Source organism: Ipomoea nil, unplaced genomic scaffold (genome assembly GCF_001879475.1).
Source record: "Ipomoea nil cultivar Tokyo-kokei standard unplaced genomic scaffold, Asagao_1.1 scaffold0276, whole genome shotgun sequence".
Lineage (NCBI taxonomy): Eukaryota > Viridiplantae > Streptophyta > Magnoliopsida > Solanales > Convolvulaceae > Ipomoea > Ipomoea nil.
In genome coordinates this window covers 4,166,836-4,181,059 of record NW_017616704.1, presented here as the reverse complement: position 1 = coordinate 4,181,059, position 14,224 = coordinate 4,166,836, and positions in this window count along the sequence as shown.

Sequence of the window (14,224 nt, the reverse complement as noted above, 5' to 3'; positions counted from 1 at the left end):
AAACAGGGGAAAACATCCCGAACCCCGACCGATTTCTAGCGGGTAGGTGGCGGGTGGGTGACCACCCACCAACCACCTGCCGACGGTCACTCGCCATTCCAGCGGGTGGTCGGCGGGCAAACCACCGCCCGCCAGCTGCCCGCTGGAACAGTGACACTTGCAGCGGGTAGGTGGTGGGTGGTCAGTCCCCCCACCTACCCCCCACTGATACACATGCAACTTTCGGTCCTGGGATCTCTCGTGGAACCTGAAACCATGTCCAAACACATTCAAAGACATAATGACAACACCACGTATTCAATTAACGGAATTAAACCAAGAATACGTCCTAACACGATTCCTAAACATACCAAGACCCAACATAAATCATATAACGGTCCAGGAGCATCCAGGACCACAAGAATATCAAGAAATCTATATGCAAAGTCCTAAACACAGGTCCTAGGCTAGACTGAACTCCCGATCATGCATAATTCCACCCAAATATACCAAGAACATCATAATATGAAATTCACGATATAAACACTAGGGTTCTAGACATAATCAAAATACAAGATCGTTCATATAATCAATCATAATATCAAGAACATCAAGATTATCACATAAACACAATATAAACCCTAGGCAAAGCTCTATCAAGACTCAAACACAGAATCATTTATCAAAGGAGCCAATGAATAAGATATAGCAAGGAAAATAGGTTTTGTCGAGACATGGGTTACCTCTTAGCCCTAATCGATATCCTTGGCTACTAAGGTTCTTCTTTCTAAGATTTCCCTCCAGTGGATTCCTCTACGTTTGGTGGCAGGGGATCTCTTTGTAGGTTTCCCTTCGGGAATATCTGATGTGGTAGAATTAACTGTGGTAGGGTTTCTAAATGCTTCCTAAGTCCCTATATATAGATTTAGGAGTCCCAACTAGGGTCTTAGTGGTAAGGGTCCACTTGTTACACCCCCGATTTTCAACAACTTTTAAAACCAATTAAAGCTTAAGGAAGATATAAGGTCTACTCATTAAGATTAAATTAAAGCGGAAGCTAATAAACAAGTACGGGAGATGTTATGCCACACCTACACATCTATAGGTGCACAGGCTAAGTCTAAACAAAACGTCATAGTCATACTCATAAAGATCCACGGCTCACAGGCCATAAGTCTAACTAAAACAAGCCACAATGAGCTACACTAACTAACGATCTGTTAGCGCGCTCTCCAAGATGCTACTCAAAACCTGTAAAGAAACATAAAGATAGGGGATGACACCCGGTCAGCGAAATTGCTGGTAACCCACCAATACGCGTTAAATAGCATATATAGATAAGTATAAGTCAAAACCATTTTCGAAACGGAATACAGTATATATCATTTCAAAAGCCATAGAGAGAAGTCAACTTCAAAGACTCATTCACACTCTCAAAGGAAAAGGAAGTCAACATCCTTATGACAACACAAGGTAAGAATGCCAACTGTAAACAATACAACTCGAGACGTATTCTACTGATCACTAAGTAGAATACATCAAGACATGCTCATTAGAAAGGATTACACATTCACACATTGGCAATTACATGCCATAGTGACAACTACATGTCACAAGTATCATAGTTCCAAGTTCCAACCTTATGCCCTGTTCCAACCTTATGGCTACCCCCGGCCTTATTTCAGTTCCAACCATTACCTTCGAGTGTCACCCTGTACTTTTGATTCCAACCTTATACCGCTAGGGACCGTCGTCCCCACTCCAACAATCTCCAACAAAGTCTCCGACATATGAGTACACGAGGGTACCATTCATTTCAATCACACAATCTCCAACATATGAGCCTACGCTCAGGTCACACCACCAATTTCAATCATAGTCACACAAGTCATCATCATTACAAAGAAGACTAAGGTTCCACAATAACCTTAATCAAGCATCAATCAAAGGGTACAATGATTACATACGTTCACATAATAGGAATCAATCAATGGATCACAACAAAGATATGAAACCATACTCAGCAACGAAGGATCACAGTCTGACACCAAATGATGGTCAACACAAGTTGCCAATCTCAATAGGAAAGGACAAACCGCACATACTAGCATTTCAACATCAAACTAGCATGCTTATCAAACGGGTAAACCAGAAGTAGTTCCATAGAACATACAAGACTTAACCTCAATCCAACGAATCACAAAGTTGGACCACAAGCACGATTCAAGACACCAAATCCTACATGGATTCCTAACATACCGTTCTAGACATACAAAACATCAAGAAGACTCACAAATAGCCCAATAAAACAACATCGGGAGGTCAAAACATCAATACCGAGTCAAAAGAATCACGAGGAATAAATCCCCGCCAACATTCATACATGTTCCCCACGGGTGGACCTCCGCCCGCGGGTACACTAACCCACGAGCCAGGTTCCCCACGGGTGGGGCGGCAGGTGGTGCACTGCCCGCCGTTCCGCCCGCGGGTACCGACCTGTACTCCAAAAATAATCCCTTCGGGGATTTTCATCAACAAGTCCAAATTCATGTCCAAAACACCCAAAATCTCACACAATACAACAATATGACTTGAACCCAAGAAATAGCCAAGCAATGACATACAAGAACCCTAAGAACAAGCTCTAAACATGCATTACCACAAGACAATGCATCACATCTCACATTTCAACACAAGAATCACAAGTAGAAGCCACGAAATCATCATATAAGTAAGAAAATAGGTTTTGTAAAGCATGTGTTACCTTTGTAGCCTAAAACTTCACTTTCTCACCCTTAGAAAGCTTCTCCTAAAGCCCTTCTTCAACACCAACTTCATAAAAAAACCAAAAGACAACAAAGATTCTATTTTTAGAAAAAGACAACTAAAAGGATGCTAAGAACACCAAGAGATCAAGGATCTTACCCTCCCCTATGCTCAAGATTAGGAAAGTAGGAATCTTGGAAGACAACTTGTAAGATTTAGGATGCCCAAATTTTGGCTTGGAGAAGAAGCTACCAAATTCTTAGAGAGAAGGTAGAGATTTTGTGTTTAGAGTGTTGGTGGATGAAATGAAGAGATGTTGCTAGGTTAGCTTGAAGCACAAACTTTAGGTCGAAAGACACCTTACTAAAGTTACTAAAGTTAGAAGAATAAGGACACAAGGGAACAACCCAACAAGCATAAGGTACAACACTTTGACCTTGATTGACTAGTCAAATTCTAGTCATCCGACTATTGAATTTTCAGGATTTTTAGGAATAAATTAACAAGAAGACTAGGATTAATTCTCTAATTAATCCTTGACTAGAGTAGGATTTACGGGGTGTCACACCACTTATCCTATTTCTTATAGGATTAAGGATTTGGTTTAAGGATAAGGGTCCATGGTCCATTGTGGACCACACTAATTAATTGAAGGGAATCCTAACCAATTTTAAACCCTTTTTAATTATTATTAACGGGATTGATTAAATGATTAGTCAGGAATTTAAAGGCCGTAACACGGGGTGTTACAACTTTCACCAAAACCCATAGCATTACCAAGTATTTGATTATCATTTCGATTCCAATTCCCATGTGTGAACCAAACACCAGATTTATTTAGATTTTTGGGTATAATAATAATAATAATAATAATAATAATAATAATAATAATAATAATAATAATAATAATTATTATTATTATTATTATTATTATTATTATTATTATTATTATTATTATTATGTAAACCATTTTTTAAAATCTGATAATTATATTTTAGGAAATAACTTATATATTACTCCAATATATAATGCCCATATATTATTACCATTGAAGAATATAAGAAAATATATGGTGGATGCAGGTATATGGCAACAATAGTTGGAAAAGATAACGAAAGTTATAACATTAGGGGTATTTTTTACCAAAATATTGTATAGTACAACTCTTATAGTATAATATATATATATATATATATATATATATATATATATATATATATATGTATATATATATATATATATATATATATATATATATATATATATATATATATATATATATATATATATATATATATATATATAAAGAATAATGAAAAAACGGATATAAATGAAGGGTATAGCTTTCACACTTCTAGATTATTTTAAATTAACAATATACTTATCAATTGTCCAAGTTGTTGGGTTCAAAAGGTCAAATTAAAAATTATAAGATGACATTAAAAAAAAAAAAAGCAATGTTATACACTCCTATAAGAGTCAATCCCTGTTAATTAATTAATTTTTTTAATTATACAAAAACTATCATATTATATAACTGCGAAAATCTAGTGATAATTATAGCAGTTAGTAACATTTTTTAAAGATTAATTTGACCACAATAAAATAAATAGAAAGAAAAAGAATCAAAGAATCGATCAACTATATGTGTATATATTAAAATGCAATTAGATTCTTGAGGGCTTGAACTATATAAAAAAGCCAATTAAACACTTAATTAAAATTGTTAAAATAGTGCAATTACAATTTTTAATAAGCAACCAAAAGATAATCTATTAATTTTGATTGTGTGGCATCTTATTCAAAAAGGTTTTAAACAACTAAAAAAAAAAAAAATTAAAAAAATGGCATTGGCTTCTTCATTTAATCTGTACGAAGAAGATGTTTTCTCCGTCCAAATCAACATGGATAAAGAAGCTATGGCGTATTGGTTACCATGGATGACTGTCATGGAAGCTTTGGCTCACATGGTAGGTTTTGTTTTGTTTTTTGTTTTGTTTTGTTTTTTTTTTTTGATAATAATAATATGAAAAAGGTCTTTTTAGCTTATCAATTGTGCCATAATAATAGTAACTCAGTCCTTTAATTATAAGAGTGACCATATTTAGTACATGAATTATTTACGTAGTTGCCATTTCAGTCTATCACCTCATGTATATATGTTGACTCAAAGTGTTTTGTCAAAGTTGTGCAAAAAGAATTCTAGTTCTATAAAGGAATATCAGTCAAAAGAGGAATAGCTAATGAAGAATACTAGTTCTAAAGGGAATTGTTATTGAAGTTTTTCTAGTTCTAGTTTGATTATGAATAGTTTTGTTATTCACGAATATGTTAGGAGTAGTTACTATAAATAGGGATTGTCCTTTATTGTAGAACCAAGGCATTCAACATTGATCTTGTGAGGTATGAGAGTCTTTCTGAATAGGATACTAAATTCCCCTAGAAAGTAGTACATGCGTTTAGGTTTCAACAGTTTGGTAGGAAAGATCATTCTATTGTGTAATCTCAGGTTCCAAACAGTGTATTTTAAATATTGAGCTTTTAGTGGATTTAGGCAAGTTCTCAAATTGAGAAGTGTCTCGCAGATTAGGGTTGTTTGCCCGAACTGCGTTATAGATCGTTTGTGTTACAACGTCAGTTTCAACATCACTGTGTGCTGCGCTTTACAAATTTTGAATTGGTATCAGAGCCAAACTGCTTAAGTTACTAGCAGGATCCTAATGGAGTTTCCAATAGAAGGACTATCAAACACAGAAGGGATACAGTGCTATGAGTGCAAAGGGTTTGGACACATCCAGTCAGAATGTCCAACATACTTTAAAAGGAAGAACAAGACATACATGACAACATTAAGTGATGACTCAGATAGTGAAGAAAACACTAATACCAATTTCGTAGCATTCACCGCAAATCATGAAAATAACAATGGAGAAGATATACAAGAATTACTAGAGGCATATACTCAACTACATGCCAAATGGGAACGAATCATCAAAATAAATCTAGATCTCATGGAAGAAAATCAGTTTTTAAAAGATGAAAAAGATAGAGGAGAAAAATGCCTTAAAGATACTCAGAATGAATTAATGGAGTCGAAAGGCAGAGAGGCCAAACTGTTACAAGAGAGCAAGGAACTAACTGAGAGGCCTAGATCTCCAAATCCAGCATCCAATGAAAATCATTTTTCTAAAATTCCCGAAGTGTCGCAACATCACTTCCAACACCGAAGGAGGATCAGATGCTATTACTGTCACAGACTGGGGCATATAAAAGCATACTGCTTTAAAAGACAAAATGATCTGTATTACAGACAAATCAATAGAGATTGGTCAGTACAAAGCAAGAAAATCTGGGTAAGAAAAGATCAGAATGTTGCCTACACCTCAAAAACAAGAAAAGAACAAAACGTATGGTATTTTGACAGCGGGTGTTCAAGGCATATGACAGGAAATCCAAAAAATCTGGAAAACATCCAGTATAAGAATGAAGGACATATTACCTTTGGAGATGGAGGAAAAGGCCGGACCATTGCAAGCGGCATCTTGAATGTCCATGGGCTGCCTAGGTTGCCAAAAGTCCTTTTAGTACAAAGTCTAAAAACAAATCTAATCACCATAAGTCAGCTTTGTGAAGATGAACTCAAAGTAGAATTCTCTAAAGACAAATGCACTGTGTTTAATCAGAATCACACGTGTGTCATGATGGGAAAAAGGTCCGCAAACAAATGCTATACATGGGATGGTGACCTATCTGGTTTACAGACAACTAATAAGAAAAAACAATCACGGCACCAACATATGGGACACATAAATTCTCATGACATCAAAGGGGACCAAGAAATATTCCTAGACTATTCAAGTTATTCATCAAACAGTAAGACTTTCAGTGCAGACAGTACAATGGAATCCATGAATGTGGTTATTAATGACACAATTTCAAGAATAACCACTAATGATGACGAAAGTCCCAGAGTTGTTGAAACAAATGTTCCAACATCTCTGACTACTGTTATGCAAAATCACAAAACAGAAACAGAACCAGATGAAGAAAAGGATGATGGCTCTGCAACGATCATTATGAGCCCTATTCTGATTTCACAGGAACCCTACCAAAATATTCAAGATGAGCGCGAACCACCACCAACCTGTTTGTGCGACTGGAGGGCAAGGGTGGTATGGCGGTCGCAACGGAGCGTTTTCCGGCGATGATTATGTCACCGGAAATTGGAGAAATTCCAGTTTCGTCTAGGTTATCCCATGAAGATCATATCAGATATTTTAGAGATCATTTGGAAAAACTTTCACCAGATTTTGTGCTATTTCCAGAAATTAATGATGGCGCAGAGTTAGTACGTTCGAAATTCCGTCAGGAAATCTAGATGCGATCGTAAGGCAGAAGAGACAGATTGATGGAATCTCAGTGGATTCATGTTTACATAGCCAGAATACATCTCCGATTAAAAGAATTCTCGACAGATTATATCAGCTTTGGCGTCGCGCTCCTCTGATGTGCAATGTCCCTTCGGGATGTCGCGATTGAGGAGAAGTGATGAAATCAAAGGCGTTAATGGTAATAACAGAGGAGAAATTAGATGTGATAGGCTGATTTAATTGGGAATTTTTTTTAAACAAATCATACTCAACGATAGCACTCACCAATAACCAAGATACATGGAATCAATTAAGGGGGAGATGAGTCAAAAGTCAATGTTTTTTTTTTTTTTTACATGGAATCAATTAAGGGGGAGATGAGTCAGAAGTCAAAGCTTTTTATAGAATCAAGGTTTTTGCCAAAAATTTGACAAAGGGGGAGAATGTTGACTCAAAGTGTTTTGTCAAAGTTGTGCAAAAAGAATTCCAGTTCTATAAAGGAATACCAGTCATAAGAGGAATAGCTAATGAAGAATACTAGTTCTAAAGGGAATTGTTATTGAAGTTTTTCTAGTTCTAGTTTGATTAGGAATAGTTTTGTTATTCACGAATATGTTAGGAGTAGTTACTATAAATAGGGATTGTCCTTTATTGTAGAACCAAGGCATTCAACATTGATCTTGTGAGGTATGAGAGTCTTTTAAAATAGGATACTAAATTCCCCTAGAAAGTAGTACATGTGTTTAGGTTTCAATAGTTTGGTAGGAAAGATCATTCTATTGTGTAATCTCAGGTTCCAAACAGTGTACTTTAAATATTGAGCTTTTAGTGGATTTAGGCAAGTTCTCAAATTGAGAAGTGCCTCGCAGATTAGGGTTGTTTGCCCGAACTGCGTTACAGATCGTTTGTGTTACAACGTCAGTTTCAACATCATTATGTGCTACGCTTTACAAATTTTCAATGTATATGTTAAAATCTGATGTTCATGTGAGGGAAAATTTGAAAAATCGATTTCTTCTCCAAAATCACAAGTCAAAATAAGTACTCCATATAAAATTTGATATGAAATATGTTTTGAGTATTTGCGCTACACTAAAATGTAAAAGGAAAATTTTATAGTTCTAAAAAGATAGATTCTCCAACATTAGAAAAGTTATTGTGGTAATTGCATGAAACATTGTACTCTCATCAATTCAAATGGTACGCATGAATTCACACCTTTCTTTAGTTTATTCTCCATTTCCTTGATTCTCTTACCTTTAAGATTTTTAACACATAATTTCTCAACCAGTTCAACTATGGCCAATCTAACAACTCCCAACTTGAATCCAATCATCCAAAAACACCATTCTTTCATCCTTCTCTTTTTCTTGTACTAAATAACAATGGATGAATGTCATTAGTCTCTCTCGTAGCAAATGTTAAGAATGTCTAATATGTGCCTCTTAGAGAGACTTCTCCTCTACTATTAAATATTGTGCATTTCGTTCTCGTGTGGATTACCATGTTTAAATTCTTAAATTGCATCCATATTGGTTCCCTTTTCTCCACAACGTTTGACTTTTTAGCCGCACCAATTTGAATATAATTTGTTGTAACTGAAGTTGTAATCATTTCTTGTATATGAATGTAATATATATATATATATATATATATATATATATATATATATATATATATATATATATATGAATGTAATTCCTAGTCCACTAGAATGGTGGCTGCCCGCCGGCGGGTGGTTGGCGGGTTGTCCTGCACCCGCCACCCACCCGCTGGAATTTGTTGGTAGGTCATGGTGCTTTTCCCTATTTGATGTTTCCCAATGTCTCATAGTGTCCCGTTGTATCCCGTTTATCGTGTACAAGTCTCGTTTGATGTTTTGAGTATCGTTCTAGGAATTTATGTGTAGTACGTATAGTTGTTGTTATGTCTTGATTGTTATTGATTGTTTATGTGTTGATCGATTGAATGATGATGAGTATCGTGGTCATTGCACAATGACCGGTGTGACAGATGATATTGGTGTTGAGATTGTGATTGGTGGGAATGAATTGTTGGCGGTTGGCACAACGAGTGCCCGGTCATTGTACTAAAGGTACAGGCCTAGCGGTTACTATGCTAAAGGCACAAACCCACCTTCGACTAGCTTGCCGTTGAGCATGAGTCAGGTTATAAGTGCTGCGGTGCCATGTCGGGGCTATATACGCTGACCCCTTGATATTGACACTAGAGGTGCGGATCATGCGAATGGCACTGCGGCGCTATCTTGATATGTTGGTGGATGATAGGTGGTTTGTCGGTGGGGGCATGTAGTTGCCCAAAGGAATAAGGGAGGCAATATAAGGATGGCCTGGAGGTATAGGTTGGAACTGATATAAGGACGGAGGGGAGCCACAAGGTTGGAACTTGGTATAAGGTTGGAAGATGGATTGCGTGCCTTGATGTTTACTTGCTAATTGACTGTCTTGAATTTCTTTATTCTCTATTTGCTATTTATATGCTTATCTGTCTATTATGTCTTGTATCGCGTTCTTAGGACACATGCTAGTCTTTATGATTGTTCTATAATATCGAGTCTGTTGTTGTGTCTTGAGTCTTGATCTTGGATTTAAATTTGAGTCTCGTAAGTATATATGTATTTTAGTTTCAAAATGATTTCTTATATCTACCTATATTGTACTTAACTCGTTGGAGTGGGTTACCAGCATTATTCACTGACGGTTGTTACACCGCATGTTTTTCAGGTACTGACCAGTAGCTTCAGAGTGCGCTAGACGTACCCGCAGATTTAGCATTAGTTAGTTCTAGTCATAGTTGCTATGGCCTGTGTGCCTTGAATTGTATTTGAATATTAATTGTGGATTATGCTTAGATTAGTTAGTTGTAGCCTGTGCATCTAGGTTCTCAAACCTAGGTGTGACATAACACCCCGACTCTTATGATTAGTTTATGCCCTGTTTGGATGATTAATTATAGATTTGGCTTGATTTCATAAGCTTTAAATGTTTTAAAAATTAGGGGTGCTACAGTTGGTATCAGAGCCTAAGTTCGACCCTAGGATAAGGCCCTTAAGACAAGACTTTAGGACGTTAAGCTTGAACTCTAGGTGTTTAAGTTCTTAGGATATAAGAATCTTAGGACACGCGGTGAGATTGTGAGTTTATTTATCGCTTTCTGTTAAGTTCCCTATACTTGTTCCTTGTTTCCTTCGCTTGCTCCAAGGTTGTGATATCCTTGCATACTTTTACATTCTTTGTCACATATCATTCTTTGATTATAATTTACCTTGACATGCTATTGATTATGTTTCTTAATAAATGCTGGACTTGGTTATTTGCTTAAGCATGAAAGTTGGGTTATTTTTCTAATTAATTCATTCATATATCGGCCAAGGACTTGCATATTATTGCTTAAGTATTTGGTCAATATGCATTATTTGGATATTTGTTATTTGATGGAATATTTTGGAACTTGCAATTAACGACTTTATTTGACCGATAATTGCTCACTTTTCTTACTGGTGATTGTTCGATTATTTTGATAGCTAACTTACTTATTGCTTGATAAGTACATGCATGAGTTTGCCTGAAAGTTGTGGGAACGTAGCTTTATTCTTTAGGGGGGGGAGGAATGTGATGTGTGGTCCTTATGATGTCTTGAACTTTCGTTTAAGTCTCCCGTGTTCCTTGTTGATATCATAATAATGTTATTCCTTGATGTTTACCATGTATTCAAGTCCCTTTTGTTGTTCATATGAGTGTGGAATTGTTTGGACTTGAATTTGTTCATTCTTGGGACTTTTCCGAAGTGGTTCCTTCTTCGCAGTCACATTCCAGTGGGACCCTGGCAGGAGGTCGACCTCCCACCGCGTACCCACTGTCGTGTTCCAGTGGGACCCTGACAGGCGGTCGACTGCCTACCTCGTACCCACTGTAGATATGTTGATTTCTTGACTTCTCGTTTTATTGATCGATTGTGCGTTTGTATGTCTTCCTTGATAATTCCTTATGTGTTTAATATGTGAATAACAATCTATACTTAAACATGAAGGTTGAATTATTTCCTAATTATATATATATAATTAATAGATAAATGCATAAGTACGTAGGAGCATATATATGTAAGGTACGTAGTAATCCTTGTCCCCAAACTCTATTACCTAATATCGTCATAAAACCTATTACATGTTGGGCCCAATATTATACTCGTAGTTCTAATATACGTGTACATAGTTATACATATATGTACCAAGTTTGACCCAGAAGACAATCTAAGAGAAACTGAGAGAAATCTGGGAAACCTAAACCAAGTGGTCACTTCAAAACTATTTTTGGAAGAAATCCATCTTGACCCTCCCAAACTATTTTAAAACTATCCTTCTAGACTTTGGTCAATGTTGCATGGTGGACCACAAGCTTCCAATGCCTTATACTTTTTACCATTAAGATAAGAACCCCCGAACAAACACTTATACATATATAGATATATCCCTATTATTCTAAACATATTCCCCTAAACTTCTATTATATATATATATATATATATATATATGATCCTAAAGTATGTAATTATCCCAACTATATTCGTATGCTACACTTACACGCATATTATCGTTATTATTATTATTATTATTATTATTATTATTATTATTATTATTATTATTATTATTATTATTATTATTATATCCTAACCCTGAAATATTATTCCGTACAAATTACATTACCTTGTATATATATATATATATATATATATATATATATATATATATATATATATATATACACACACACACACATATCCTGAGATAACGCTAATTCTATATTTCCTCCTCGCATAATCTCTATGTTGCAACTCCTATCTTCCCTAAATAATCAAAAACTTTAACCTCATCATCAGGTCATCAATTGATTCAGGAAATTAGCAATCAAGGGTCTTGAATTCTAAGTTGTTTAGGTATTCTTGGCTTCTAGAGGTAAGATTTATGCCTATCTAAAATTTATTTATCCCGAGATAAAACTGATCTTCCTAAATGCTTGTGTGATCAAATTCTGTCAAGATTTCTCAAAGATAAACCTTTTAGTATTTATGAACCTATGTTATTTTAAAGAATATTTGTATGTGAATTGCATGTTCAAATTGTAGGTGGAGATTTATATTTCCATAGTGTATGTATTGTGTGTCAAATCAGATAGCTCGCATGTTTGTGTTAAAATACATACTTACACACATTCATGTTAGACAAAACTGTATGCTATAAGGTATCACACTATGCATATATATACAATATTATTAATTACAAGCAATCTGAATATACGTGCTAATACTTGTATACTTAGTATGCTATGAACAATCCCGTATAACACCCCGTGTATTCATGGCGTACGAATTAGACATAAAGTATTCGTATATGAAATCCGGTGAAATATTTCGTATGTGCTAAACGTTAGTATTTATGTAAATACTTCTGATTATCCATCATTATTCGTGATGTGCAATATGAAGGTCCTAATTCTATCGTCTCCCCAAAGTTTATTTACCCCATAAGAAACAAGAACCTTTCTCTTAATTGCTTACATGAAGATCTTTTCATCGAAAACCGATCTTTTATTAGTTCGGGTAATTATAATATGATTTATGACCTTCCTGAATTTATATGATAATTGTTTGGCTTATGCCACGATGTTGAGTACGTGAATTTATTTGTAAATCATGCACTAGTTTAACACGTTGAATAATACGTGTATGTGTTGTGTGATTCCATAGGACTAGTTATTATTTAAGACTTGAAATATGTTCACATGCCTTCATACTCTATGCCTATAGACTTAAGAAATTGCATATTTAGCATAATTATGACTGTATACATATAGGCATGCCGACTTGCAGGTTCCGCATATAACATAGTAGTTAATTATCATACGTGTTAGGCTTGTTATTTTGTAATTGTGAGTATTTGGTATAGTCTGTTTAGCACAATGATTAGGTATAAATCCTGTATATATGGCATTTGGCTCACGACATGCTACACTACATATTAATGTTTGCATCCATTTGTAAATGTGGTTTGCCTGTGTTGATATATGTGCATATGTGCTTTATAATGATTATATGGCTATTTGAATCTGCACCCGCGTGGTATTAGTCTCTTATTTAGGTACATAAATAATTATATTTGCATGTTCGATGCAACTTGTGATCCTATATGTTAAATCATTATAAATTATTTAAACAATAAACATGCTGTGGGCAAGACTTCTATGTTATGTTATTATTCATCCATAAAATTTACATAACATGAGTTGCATATTCATAACCTTATTATTTGGTGCATTTTGCTAGCACAATAGTTAAGCTTATACCAGTATATTTATATGTGTATGTGTGTGTGTGTGTGTGTGTGTGTGTGTGTGTATATATATATTTTTTCCTTATGTAATAATATACTAATTCTGACTCTTTATCCCCAAAATGATTTCTAAGCTTCGGGGATGAAACTTCTTGTAAGGAGGGAGGGTGTAACACTCCGTGTTACGACTTTAATCCCAGATTAATTATTTAATTAATTCCGTTAAACAAATAGTTAAAAAGAATTAAAGTTAGTTAGAATTCCCTTGATTAATTAATGTGGTCCACAATGGACCATGGACCCTTATCTCTAATTAAGCCCTTAATCCTGTTAGGAATAAAGAAAGTAGACATTTTACTATTCATATTCTAATTAGGAATCTTAAACCTCTTACCCAGTTAGATCCGTATTAGGGATCCTAACCTATATAAAGGGGGGATTAGGAGGCATTAGAACCCTATCACCCATATCTCCCTCTCCCTACACGAAATCTCCTCTAGGCCAAGAAATTCCCCATCACCAAGCTTAGGGAGGATCGATTGAGGAAAGACATTAGGAAGTTGTAAGGAGTTTTAATTAAAACTACTGGTAACCCATGTCTTACAAAACCTATTTTCCTTGCTATATCTTATTTATTGGATCCTTTGATGTGTGATTCTGTGATTGAGTCTTGATAGAGCTTTGTCTAGGATTTATATTGTGTTTATTTGATAATCTTAGTGATCTTGATAATTGTGATTGAGTATATGTGTGATCTTGTATT